Source organism: Hemitrygon akajei, chromosome 3 (assembly GCF_048418815.1).
Source record: "Hemitrygon akajei chromosome 3, sHemAka1.3, whole genome shotgun sequence".
In the NCBI taxonomy this organism is placed as follows: domain Eukaryota; kingdom Metazoa; phylum Chordata; class Chondrichthyes; order Myliobatiformes; family Dasyatidae; genus Hemitrygon; species Hemitrygon akajei.
Genome location: NC_133126.1, coordinates 76,012,574 through 76,023,539, shown reverse-complemented (window position 1 = coordinate 76,023,539; position 10,966 = coordinate 76,012,574). Strand labels below are relative to the sequence as shown.

General features: G+C 42.0%; 1 pseudogene; it reads left to right on the top strand.

Moving 5' to 3' along the window:
- The first annotated feature begins 6,886 nt into the window (after positions 1–6,886).
- Positions 6,887–9,197, top strand: LOC140724551 (Y-box-binding protein 1-like; annotated as a pseudogene).
- The last annotated feature ends 1,769 nt before the right edge of the window (positions 9,198–10,966 follow it).

Below are 10,966 nucleotides of genomic sequence, written 5' to 3'. Positions count from 1 at the left end.
AGCACAGCACTCTAGTAGGTTCTTGGTGAGCAGGAAGTCCTTCTCTTTAAGAAATTGCTCATCAATCCAAAATATTGACTAGCCCATTTCAAATAACAACTCTTCAACTATGCTTTCATCATTTATGAAGTGAACATAAGAACTGGCCTAACACACTCCGTACGATGAGCAACCACAATGTTCACCCCAGCCCTCTCCAAACTGAGCTATGGGTGATTTATTGGTGCTAGAGTGCAATGCCGTCAGTAGCACATCCCTCCCTCTCGAAACAAGGCTCTTGTTATCTTTCACCATTGGCCCTCTCATTCCTAGCAATGTACTCTGAGGACTAAATGAGTTACAAGTTTAATGAAACTACATTTGCCACCTTTCAGGGAGTTCAGCAATCGCATGCCTTCTGAAAATATTGTTCTATCACACTTCCGGTTTTTCTATCATCTTAATTTTTTTGTCTTTTGGACATCAACACAGCTGTCACTTGCAGCTTCTCCTCATTCACTTAATGAAAGTCACACAAGATTCTGAAAATTTCTACATCTCCCATTAATCTTCTCTCCTTTAAAGCAGAACAATACGTTTCTTTACAGTATTTAAACAAAATCTCATCCTTTTTACCAGATCTCTTTTCCACCTGCCAATGCTTTGTTGTCTTTTCGTCATATTTGCGGCCCAGAACTGGATTAAATAATTCTTCTGAGGCCTAACTATTTAACTAAATCTTTAATATAACTTCCTCATTTTAGCATCTGTAAAACTGTGGCTCTGAAGTCTTTCTTTTGGTGGAACTTGTCCAGCCAACTTTAAAGCTTCATGCATTTAAACCCAGTATCACCATGCCTCTGCCCCACTCAAAATTGCGCCATTTTGTCTATATCCCTTTCCCTCTTTCAAACTGCATCACCCATGAAGTCAGGATTGCAGCTCTGGAACTGAGCACAACTGAATAAATTCTGGGTTCAATAAACAATATCAAAGCAACACAGTCTGTGTTTTACACAAGATATCTGGCACAAAATAAAGCATTCTCTCCTTTTTGTCAAAGCATTGGAACCTGAAGTTGCAGTTTTTAACTGAACGATCACTTGAGAGTGTGTTTATCCATTCACCTAGGTCTGACTGAGCCTGAATTCCTGCCTGGATGCAGGTGGAAAAGCAGTGAATAGAAGATTGGCGTTGTTTCAGTGAATAATGAAATGCTCCAAGGTTAATTTTGTCTTACATCCTTGTGAAGGTAACATGCATCACCAGAAAATAAATTGGACACACTGAATTTCTGAGGGCCTGTATCAGAATCATTGGAACCATCTGTGAAACTAGTCAGTCTTAAACTTTCAGTACTGGGTTTCTTTCAGACTAACTAGATTTCCAGTAACTTCTAGTTAGTATGGATCATCATAAAGAAAGCAAACATATCAGAATCAGATTTATTATCATCGGAATGTGACGTGAAATTTGTTAACTTAGCAGCAGCAGTTCAATGCAATACATACTCTAGCAGACAGAGAAAAATAATAATAAAAATAAAACATAATAAACAAACAAATCTAAAATGTGTGCATAAACAGAAATACTGTATATTAAAAAAAGTGAGGTAGTGTCCAAAGTTTCAGTGTCCGTTTAGGAATCAGATGGCAAAGGGAAAAAGCTGTTCCTGAATCGCTGAGTGTGTGCCTTCAGGCTTCTGTACTTCCTACCTGATGGTAACAGTGAGAAAAGGGCATGCCCTGGGTGCTGGAGGTCCTTAATAATGGACGCTGCCTTTCTGAGACCTTTATGATCTATCACCTTATCATCCATTATCAGTTAAATTTTACATTTTTCCATATGGTTTGTTTCTAATTGACATAAGTATATCAATAAATACTTGCAAAGTCCACCCTCATCTATCCTGCACATTAAACATGCGGTTCACAGAAGCACAGAGTATGAAAAGATACTTATCTGCCCACTGTGTCCATGTTGGCTCGCTAAGTAAATAACGAGTCACACTTTCCTCATCTTACACCACATACAGAAAACTTGCAGCTCCATTGGTCTGGTTTAGATTCAATCCAAGATGCAGTGTCTTAAGGCCTGTTTAATCTATACCACTAAACAATTCCTAGTCAGAACAGTCAGAGGATTAACAATCAAATGTGATAATTTGTTTCAGTCCTTTGTTACACTGAGTGCTCTGATAATATTTTGCTCTTACTGTTTTGCCCTGAATGACATCAGTTACCCCAGCAAAATGAACGATGAATTTTGAATCCTGAACGTGCCTCAGACATTCACTGCATAGATTAACTCTGAAAGGATTCTAAAGCACAGGAGTGAAAGATTTTGAACCAAACAGCCGCAGATGGTGAAAATCTGAAACAAAACAGAAGATCCTGGAAATTCTCAGGACATGAGGCACGATATGTAAAGAGACTAACCCGATTGAAATTTCAGGCTGATGATTTTTCACAGGAATCTGACTTAAAAATCCACTTTTTCTTTTTGCATAGATGCTACCTGACCAGGAAAGTACCTGCAGCACATTTTGTTTCAATAGCATATCCACACTGTCCTTGACATAGTTCATTGGGATACCATCTGAAGATAGAGCAACTTAAGAGTACTTTTTCCACAAGGTAACTGACACTCACCTTGAAGTGCTGCATAGCTGCGAAAGGGAAATAAGGTATATTTTTCTCTTCTTTTCCCCATTTGCCTGAAACTTTGGCATTTCGTACAACTGAGCGATCCCGGAAGCTGACTGTCACTTCGAGGCCAATGTCTGTCTCTGTTTCCAAAGGGTTGCTGATGAGACTTATTACGAAGCTGTAGATAATCACATGTGCAAACATCACATGAGTGATCACAAAAAATAAGAGCTTTCATTTCATTTTGCTTTCTTTTTCTGTTCTCCAGTATCCACCTTTTAAATCGTAACCGATACCAGATTACTAACCCACAAACAACTTTTATTGTATGTTGCTTTCACCATTTAGCACACACTTACAAGGATTTTGCTGGGATTCCCCATTTACGAGGATCATCATTGATGAAGATGTTCCCAGGACTTGAGGGACTGAGTTAAGGAGGGAGGTTGCAGCTGCTTTTAGTGTAGGAGAATGAGGGATGAAACGGAGGTGTCTAAAATCATGAGGTGCATAGGTGGGATCAATTTTCTCTCAGGATTGGGGAATCAAAATCCAGAGAGCATAGGATTAAGGTGGGGGGAGGAGATGATAAATAGGAACTTGAAGGGCAAATCGTCCACCCAGAGAGTGTCCTGTGTATAGGAGAAAGTGGGTGATGCAGGCTCATCGACAATATTTTAAAGGCATTTGGACAAGTACATGATGGAAGGTTTAGAAGGATGTGGGCCAAACATGGGCAAATGGGCTAAGTAGACGGGAGTTTTGGTTGGTATGAACAATATAGGCCAAAGAGTCTGTTTCTCTGCTACATGACACGATGACTCCAGGGTGTAACTTGCCTTATTTCTGTAGGCACATTCACGTGCTCCACTACACACACTGTTGAACCTGTGCACTGATGGTGATAGCCAGGACACGTGTTTACAGATTGTCGGTGTATATGTTTCTATTGCTGTTGTTGGTTCATAAAACTTCATACATATCCAGGTTTCAGCTGCCCAACAGAACTCCGTAAAGGCTGTTACTGTCATGGATTGATGTACTTGGGCTGATATTCAAGGATGGCCTGTTGGCCATGCTTCCAAGCCAATCCTGAGGATGGCCATTAAAGTTTAACAATGAGCAATGAAATGTTGTATGAAGCATGCAAAACATCACTGCCTGTTGTGAAGGGCTGACAAACATGCTTTTTTAAAAAAAATTTTTTTATTAGTTTTTCAAAACATTTTACAAAATTAAAAACCCCAAATCCCAATGAGGAGCATTAATACAGAGCAAGGTTAAGCATACAATAACAATATGCTACAAAGGAAGAGAATTTAACAAAAAAGCACCTAAATTAAAGACAAGTGAGCTTAGTGTCTGACAAACATGCTTTGAAGTGTTTTCTATTTCTGAAAGTTTTCATAATGTGACTGAATATAAGCCAAGTTCTTGTTTGTTTTATTGGAGTGTATTCTCTTCAAATGTTCAAGAAGCCTGGGCAGTTTCATTGCTTTGTTTGTGTACTGTATAGCCTACTGTATAATATGGGACTATTTTATGTCGTAGTAACACATTATTGAGTATGCGCTATTGGGCGCGTATTGATCTGTATATATGTGCTCAGTTCGGATTCCATAAGTAAAGAACCCTGTTAACGTAGATCCAGTCTCCAGCGTTTTTATTAATGATATTGTGTAAACGGCCACATACACAACAAATTGGCGATGAGGTTAATAAACTACATTGTATTGGAATGCCGTGTTTATTTGATAATGGCACTCGGAAGAAGAGCGCAAGGTACAAGCCAAGAAGCGGGCAAGGCTGCGGCAGTCCAAAAGGAATCGGAGACAGCAGGAGTGGCAGCAGGTCAGGAGACCAGGGGCTGAGCGTTTGCCTGCCCCAGAAGGAAAAAAAAGGAGTAACACACACATCTAGCCAGAATACGCTCACAACACTAGCAAAAACAAAAGGTCATGTGAGTCAAAAAGAAAACAAGGGACCGGGGCTAAATTAACATAACAAGGATGGCGTTAATTGGAACCAATACAGCATTTGATAGTAGTGTCCACACTAGACCGGATAATTTTGAAAACGCCGGTTTCACGTAAAAACGATAGGCGTCCACACTATGCGTTTTTGAAAATATCTCTGTCCACATTAAAACGGATATTTTGGTGAATCTCCTACTGTGCATGCGCAGGACACATCTACTGAAAACAAGCAATGTGTTTGGTGTCGAATCTCGCCGTGAAAGACTTGGTGCGTGCTTGTGCAGTTATAGACTAGAAAAACTTAAACGATGGACAGCTGTTGGCTCTCACGCAGGAGGACTTAAAACTAAAAAAAAAAACAAATACTGGAGCATATGGAGGCAACCGACAGGGAGTTCACGGACAGATTGACCCGGCTGACGACGAACATTGAGAAACTGACTAACTCTGTTGCATTAATAAAGCCCCCTTGTTAAATTTATAAAATATGTCTGCATCAGTATTATCTTGTATTTCCATTAGGCTGTTACACATCTATTGTCAGAGAAGTACTTGCATAAATAGGTAAACTACCTTCATACGAGCAAGGACAGAAAACAGGGCAAAGTGAGTATACTTATTTATTCAGTAAGTTATGGGTCAAAGTATTTGGTGAGTACATTTCTAACTCTTCTGGCTTCAATCTCGTTGCCGTCTGTTCTGAAATTGTTAGGTTGCGTTCAAGAAAACAATGAAATGGCGCGTTGCCGTCACCATCTGTTCCGGCACGTCATGACAGTGTTTTTAGATTTCTCCGGTTACCCGTCCACACTGCTCCGGCCAATCCAGCGATTTCAAAATTACACACCCTGGAGAGCGTTTCTGAAAATCTCTAGTTTCGGGGGATGAAAACGCCGTTTTAGTGTGGACGGAGGGTAAAAACAAAGAAAAAATGCTTCAGTTACGGATTTATCCGGTCTAGTGTGCACGTAGCCTAAGACTGGGCAACTTATATCAAAAGAATAGAGTTATATTGTGATGCTAACAGCGTTAATGAAGGAAAGAATGTCACATCAACTGTACTTCTTCCTGTAAATGCTGCCTGGCCTGCTGCATTCCACCAGCATTTTGAGTATGTTGTTTGAATTTCCAGCATCTGCAGATTTCCACGTGTCAGCATCTTACTTAGTGTAATGGGCACAAAAACATACGGCCTGCTACGGAGCTTGTTAAACCCTGAAAAGCCAGCTGACAAAACATTCAAGCAAATAGTAGACACCCTCCAACAGCATTTAAACCCCAAACCACTGGTCATTGCTGAAAGATTTAAATTTTACAATTGGAATCAGAGCAACGATGAAAGCATTTCTGAATATTGCGCTGAATTGCTCAAATTACCAAAACTTTGTCAATTTGGAGCAGGTCTATCAGACACATTGAGGGACAGGTTAGTATGTGTCATGCACTGTGAAGCCACACAGAAGAAGCTCCTGTGTGAAAAAGACCCTACATTCGAGAAAGCACTAAACATCTCAATATCATTAGAAATAGCCGCACGAGGTGCTTTAGAGATACAACAAAAATCTCTAGAAAATGCTACAAGTAAAATGTCACTGAGTAGAAATGAAGGAAAGAAATGTTACCGTTGTGGGGATATGCTGAACAGAAATTAAGGAAAGAAATGTTACCGTTGTGGGAACGTGTCACATGACCCGGATGACTGTTGGTTTAAAGACAAGGAATGCAGGAACTGTGGCAAACAGGGCCACGCTGGCAGAGTATGCAAAGCTAGTAAACAGCAGAAAAAGGACAAAATACAGAGAAACAAGAAACCCCAGAAAGGAAAACACAACAATGTGCACAAAATGGAAGAAAGCAGTTCTGATGAAAATGACTCAGATGAAAGTGAATTGTCTTGTCTGCAACTTCACAGCGTGAAAGAGACAGATGATGGAAGAGTAATATGGTCTCCACAAGTGGCAGGCGTGAGACTGAAAAAGGAGTTGGACACAGGCTCAGCTTTAACAGTGATCTCTGTACACGACTACAAACGACTGTTTCTCACATACCTCTGAAACAAACTAAACTACTGCTAAAGACTTACACAGGACAGAGAGTGCATCCCAAAGGTAAAATTAAAGTGACAGTGACCTACGGAGACAAAACACAGCAGCTGAACCTCTATGTACTGAAAATGGAGGACCACCGTTGCTGGGACGTGAACAGTTCAGGAAAATCCAGTTGGATTGGCACACCATCACGGCACTAGATGTGTCAACAAAGGAGGACAGCTCAGCAGGGAAGATGTCCGCAGCTCTCTTCTCACCCATTGTCAACTATTACAACAACGAGGAGGAGCTAGACAGCGTCGACGTTGACGATGAACACAGTATACGTGGCCGCGACTCGGGTGAAGATACAGAGGATGCAAGGGAGACAGATATTGCCAATAAGCAGGATGATGAAGACTACCTGGAAGTAAAAGAGCAGATGTACCAGGAGAAGTTGACATCTCTCAAAAGACAGCTACAGCAGTTACAGGAAGGCACTTTGCAGGAGTATCAGAAAAGGATGAAGAAACTAGATCAACAATACAAGGAAGGAATATGAAATGCAGAGCTTCTTTTGCAGCTGGAGACAGAACAAATGGAAAGGAATTATATTAGAGAGAAGAAAGAAGTGGAGAGAGCGCAGGAGCCCCCATCTCAAACCAGCCCGAGCTGCAACCACCTCACGCAGCCGATCCACACCGTGAGCGAGGCCGAGACGGAGCAGCAACCACCTCACACAGCCTGTCCACACCGTGAGCGAGGCCGAGACGGAGCAGCAACCACCTCACACAGCCTGTCCACACCATGAGCGAGGCCGAGACGGAGCAGTAACCACCTCACACAACCTGTCCACACCGTGAGTGAGGCCGAGACGGAGCAGCAACCACCTCACGCAGCCTGTCCACACCGTGAGCGAGGCCGAGACGGAGCAGTAACCACCTCACGCAGCCCGTCCACACCGTGAACGAGGCCGAGACGGAGCAGTAACCACCTCACGCAGCCTGTCCACACCGTGAGCGAGGCCGAGACGGAGCAGTAACCACCTCACGCAGCCTGTCAACACCATGAGCGAGGCCGAGACGGAGCAGTAACCACCTCACACAGCCTGTCCACACCGTGAGCGAGGCCGAGACGGAGCAGTAACCACCTCACACAGCCTGTCCACACCGTGAGCGAGGCCGAGACGGAGCAGTAACCACCTCACACAGCCTGTCCACACCGTGAGCGAGGCCGAGACGGAGCAGTAACCACCTCACGCAGCCTGTCCACACCGTGAACGAGGCCGAGACGGAGCAGTAACCACCTCACACAGCCTGTCCACACCGTGAGCAAGGCCGAGACGGAACAGCAATCTGAACAGCAGCAGCAGCAACAGCCAGACAAATCCAAATCCCCCGGGGAGAGGAAAGTCATCACAATGAAGGTTCTTGGAACAGTAAAGTGGTTGAACGTACGAAATGGATATGGATTCATCCACAGGAATGACACAAAGGAAGATGTGTTTGTACATCAGACTGCTATAGAAAAAAATAACCCACGGAAGTACCTCCGCAGTGTTGGAGACGATGAAACTGTGGAGTTCGACACAGTGAAAGGTGAAAATGGTGCAGAAGCAGCAAATGTAACTGGTCCCAGAGGAGTTCCAGTCCAAGGAAACCAATATGCCGTGGACAGAAACCGTTATCGTCGCCGCAACCCTCACCACCGAGGTCCGCCACGTAATTACCAACAGAACATCGAGGGTGGAGAGAAAGGGGATGGAGCAGAGTCAGCAACACAAGGGGGAAACCAAGATGATCAAAATCAGCAACATCGCCCTGAAGACAGCGTTACCCACCTTACTTTGTTCATCGTCGCTATGGTCACCGCCCACAATATAGCAACCAGCCTCAGGGAGAAGTTACTGAGGGCGGTGAAATAAATGAAAACCAGGTTGCTGGGGAAGAAGGCAAAATTAACAGAGGACAAAATCAATTCCATTCAAACAGAACAGCTTTTGCACAAGGTAAATCTTGAACAAATTTTTTCCTCCATTGAGAACCATACACTTAATCCTTTGCGAAGAAGTTTCTTTTGCACGTACATAATTTGAATCCTCGGCCAATGTGTCTTGTGCTTCACAGAGAAGTTGGGAAACAGCATCAAAACAGAGGCGAATTCTGGCAACAAACTGTAAGGTTTCTATTGTTGTATTTTCACACTGTGCTGAATGTGCATTTGAAGGAGTTCTCCCTCTTGAGCCAGACAGATAGCACTGCAGGTAATCTTTAATATCAGCAGAACTGTACTTCAACAGCAGCTTAAGAACAATGGAACGACCAACAGGATTTCGATCAACTGCTGCACCAAATGGTGAAAGATTACCAGTAAAGTACTGATCTTTCTGTGAGTCATTGGATTGTCTGACTTTTGAATAACTAGCAGAGACAGCAGATCACCAACCACTTCTTTTGTTGGTGGCAAGTCATCTTTGAAGCAGACCATGGAAACTCCCTATGCTCAGAAGTCAACTTTTCATGACTTTTATATGGAAATCTGTATGAAAACAAACAAGTTTATTGACAGACCCCCCAAAAGACTTGAGTTATAATTATTATTATAACTTTGTTATAATTTCATATTATTAAGTTACTAATTAAATAGTGAGTAGATGGGCGTTTGTATATTAAGGGTACACATACAGTATTTGTTTAGCGTAACAAAAAGTTGATACAGTTTTTAAATAAAAGGGGAGGAGTGTACCATATAGCCTACTCCTACTGTATAAAATGGGACTATTTTATGTCGTAGTAACACATTATTGAGCATGCACTATTGGGCACGTACTAATCTGTATATATGTGTTTAGTTTGGGTTTTGTAAGTAAAGAACCCTGTTAACGTAGCTCCAGTCTCCAGCGTTTTTATTAATGATATTGTTGTGTAAGCGGCCACATACACAACAATTTGGGGGAAAAAATACTTTTTTCACACAACAGACATATTGCCTGCTGTTGGTTGCTTGGCGCTGGTATAAATCCATATATCAGATACTCCATACTACACCGTTTACACTTCCTTTCCGCTTGCTCTGCTTCTGCCATTTTCATCTTAGAATAACAACCACGGTAAATCGCCTATTGTTTAAGTCCAACCTCAAGTGCTGTGATCTATAATGGAGAAAGTTATGACATCATAGCTCAGACAAAAGCTGACTCTGCCTGAAGGTACACAATGTGGGGCAGCGATACCTCGGTTGGGCCGTGGGCTAGAGAAATGTGGTCAAGACCATTTGAAAGGGCACGTTCTGAATTTTACCCCATTGAAGAGCATACTCTAATTTGTAGGAATTGCATCACTGCGTGATTAGAGTATGGAATCGTACTACCCAACACAATACTACAGTAGTGAATAGCAATAATGCTCAGAAATGGCAACTTCATCGGTCCAGAATTCTTATGATATGTTAAATATTCAAGTTTCATATTGCTTTTCAACAACTGTAACTTGCTTCAAGCAAAATCTAAAAAATTGTTGGATTAGTAAGAGATTGGGTGATTACATGATAATTGTAATCAATTATGGGGCACTGAGGATCAAATGCTTATAATAAGTAATTTATTTCTTAAATTAATCCTGAAATCCTTCAGCTGTCCCCCTTGCTACCAAGCAACCTTTTAGAAACTCCCACAACCTTAGGGGGTGATAACTCCCACTTTGGGAACCTCTAACTTAATGTCTGTCAGAAGGTACACTACAATGATTGGTGTGTTTTCCCAATCAGAGCCAGAATATGTAATCCCAACACATTTCAAATGTTACCATATTCAAGATCAATAAAAAAGTATCAAAAGACTTACATTTAGCTGGGGTTTTCATTATCCTTGGACATCTCTGCCAATGGATACTCCAAATGTCCTGCCTTAGAAAGTTCCTTGGGATCAAAGCTTCTATTTCTATTTGTGGTGACTAATCCTGCAGATTCTTCATTGGAAAGGCAAGAAGTGGCTGGTAGATGAGTAATTTGTGAAGTATTATGCTCTCTCCTCTGCTAATGTAGAGCTTTGTGTGTTCCCAGTGTATGACCTTGATCCCTAGTGCTCCCTTCTCCATTTCGAGTGGTCACGAAGTTGTCAGATGTCAGTGGGGAAATACATTTCTTCATGGAAGCTCAAAACAGACCTAGAATCAATTTCTGTTGGCTTGGTAATTTCTCCCCAAGGCAGAACTTAGAAAATTTCTGAGAGTCTGTTCTGGGAGTCTGGTGTTGGTTCTTTAAGTGTGACATACCCCACTCAGCCAACAAAGTAATTAATGTCATATTACTTGGAAGTTAGCCTCGAAGAGGACACTGA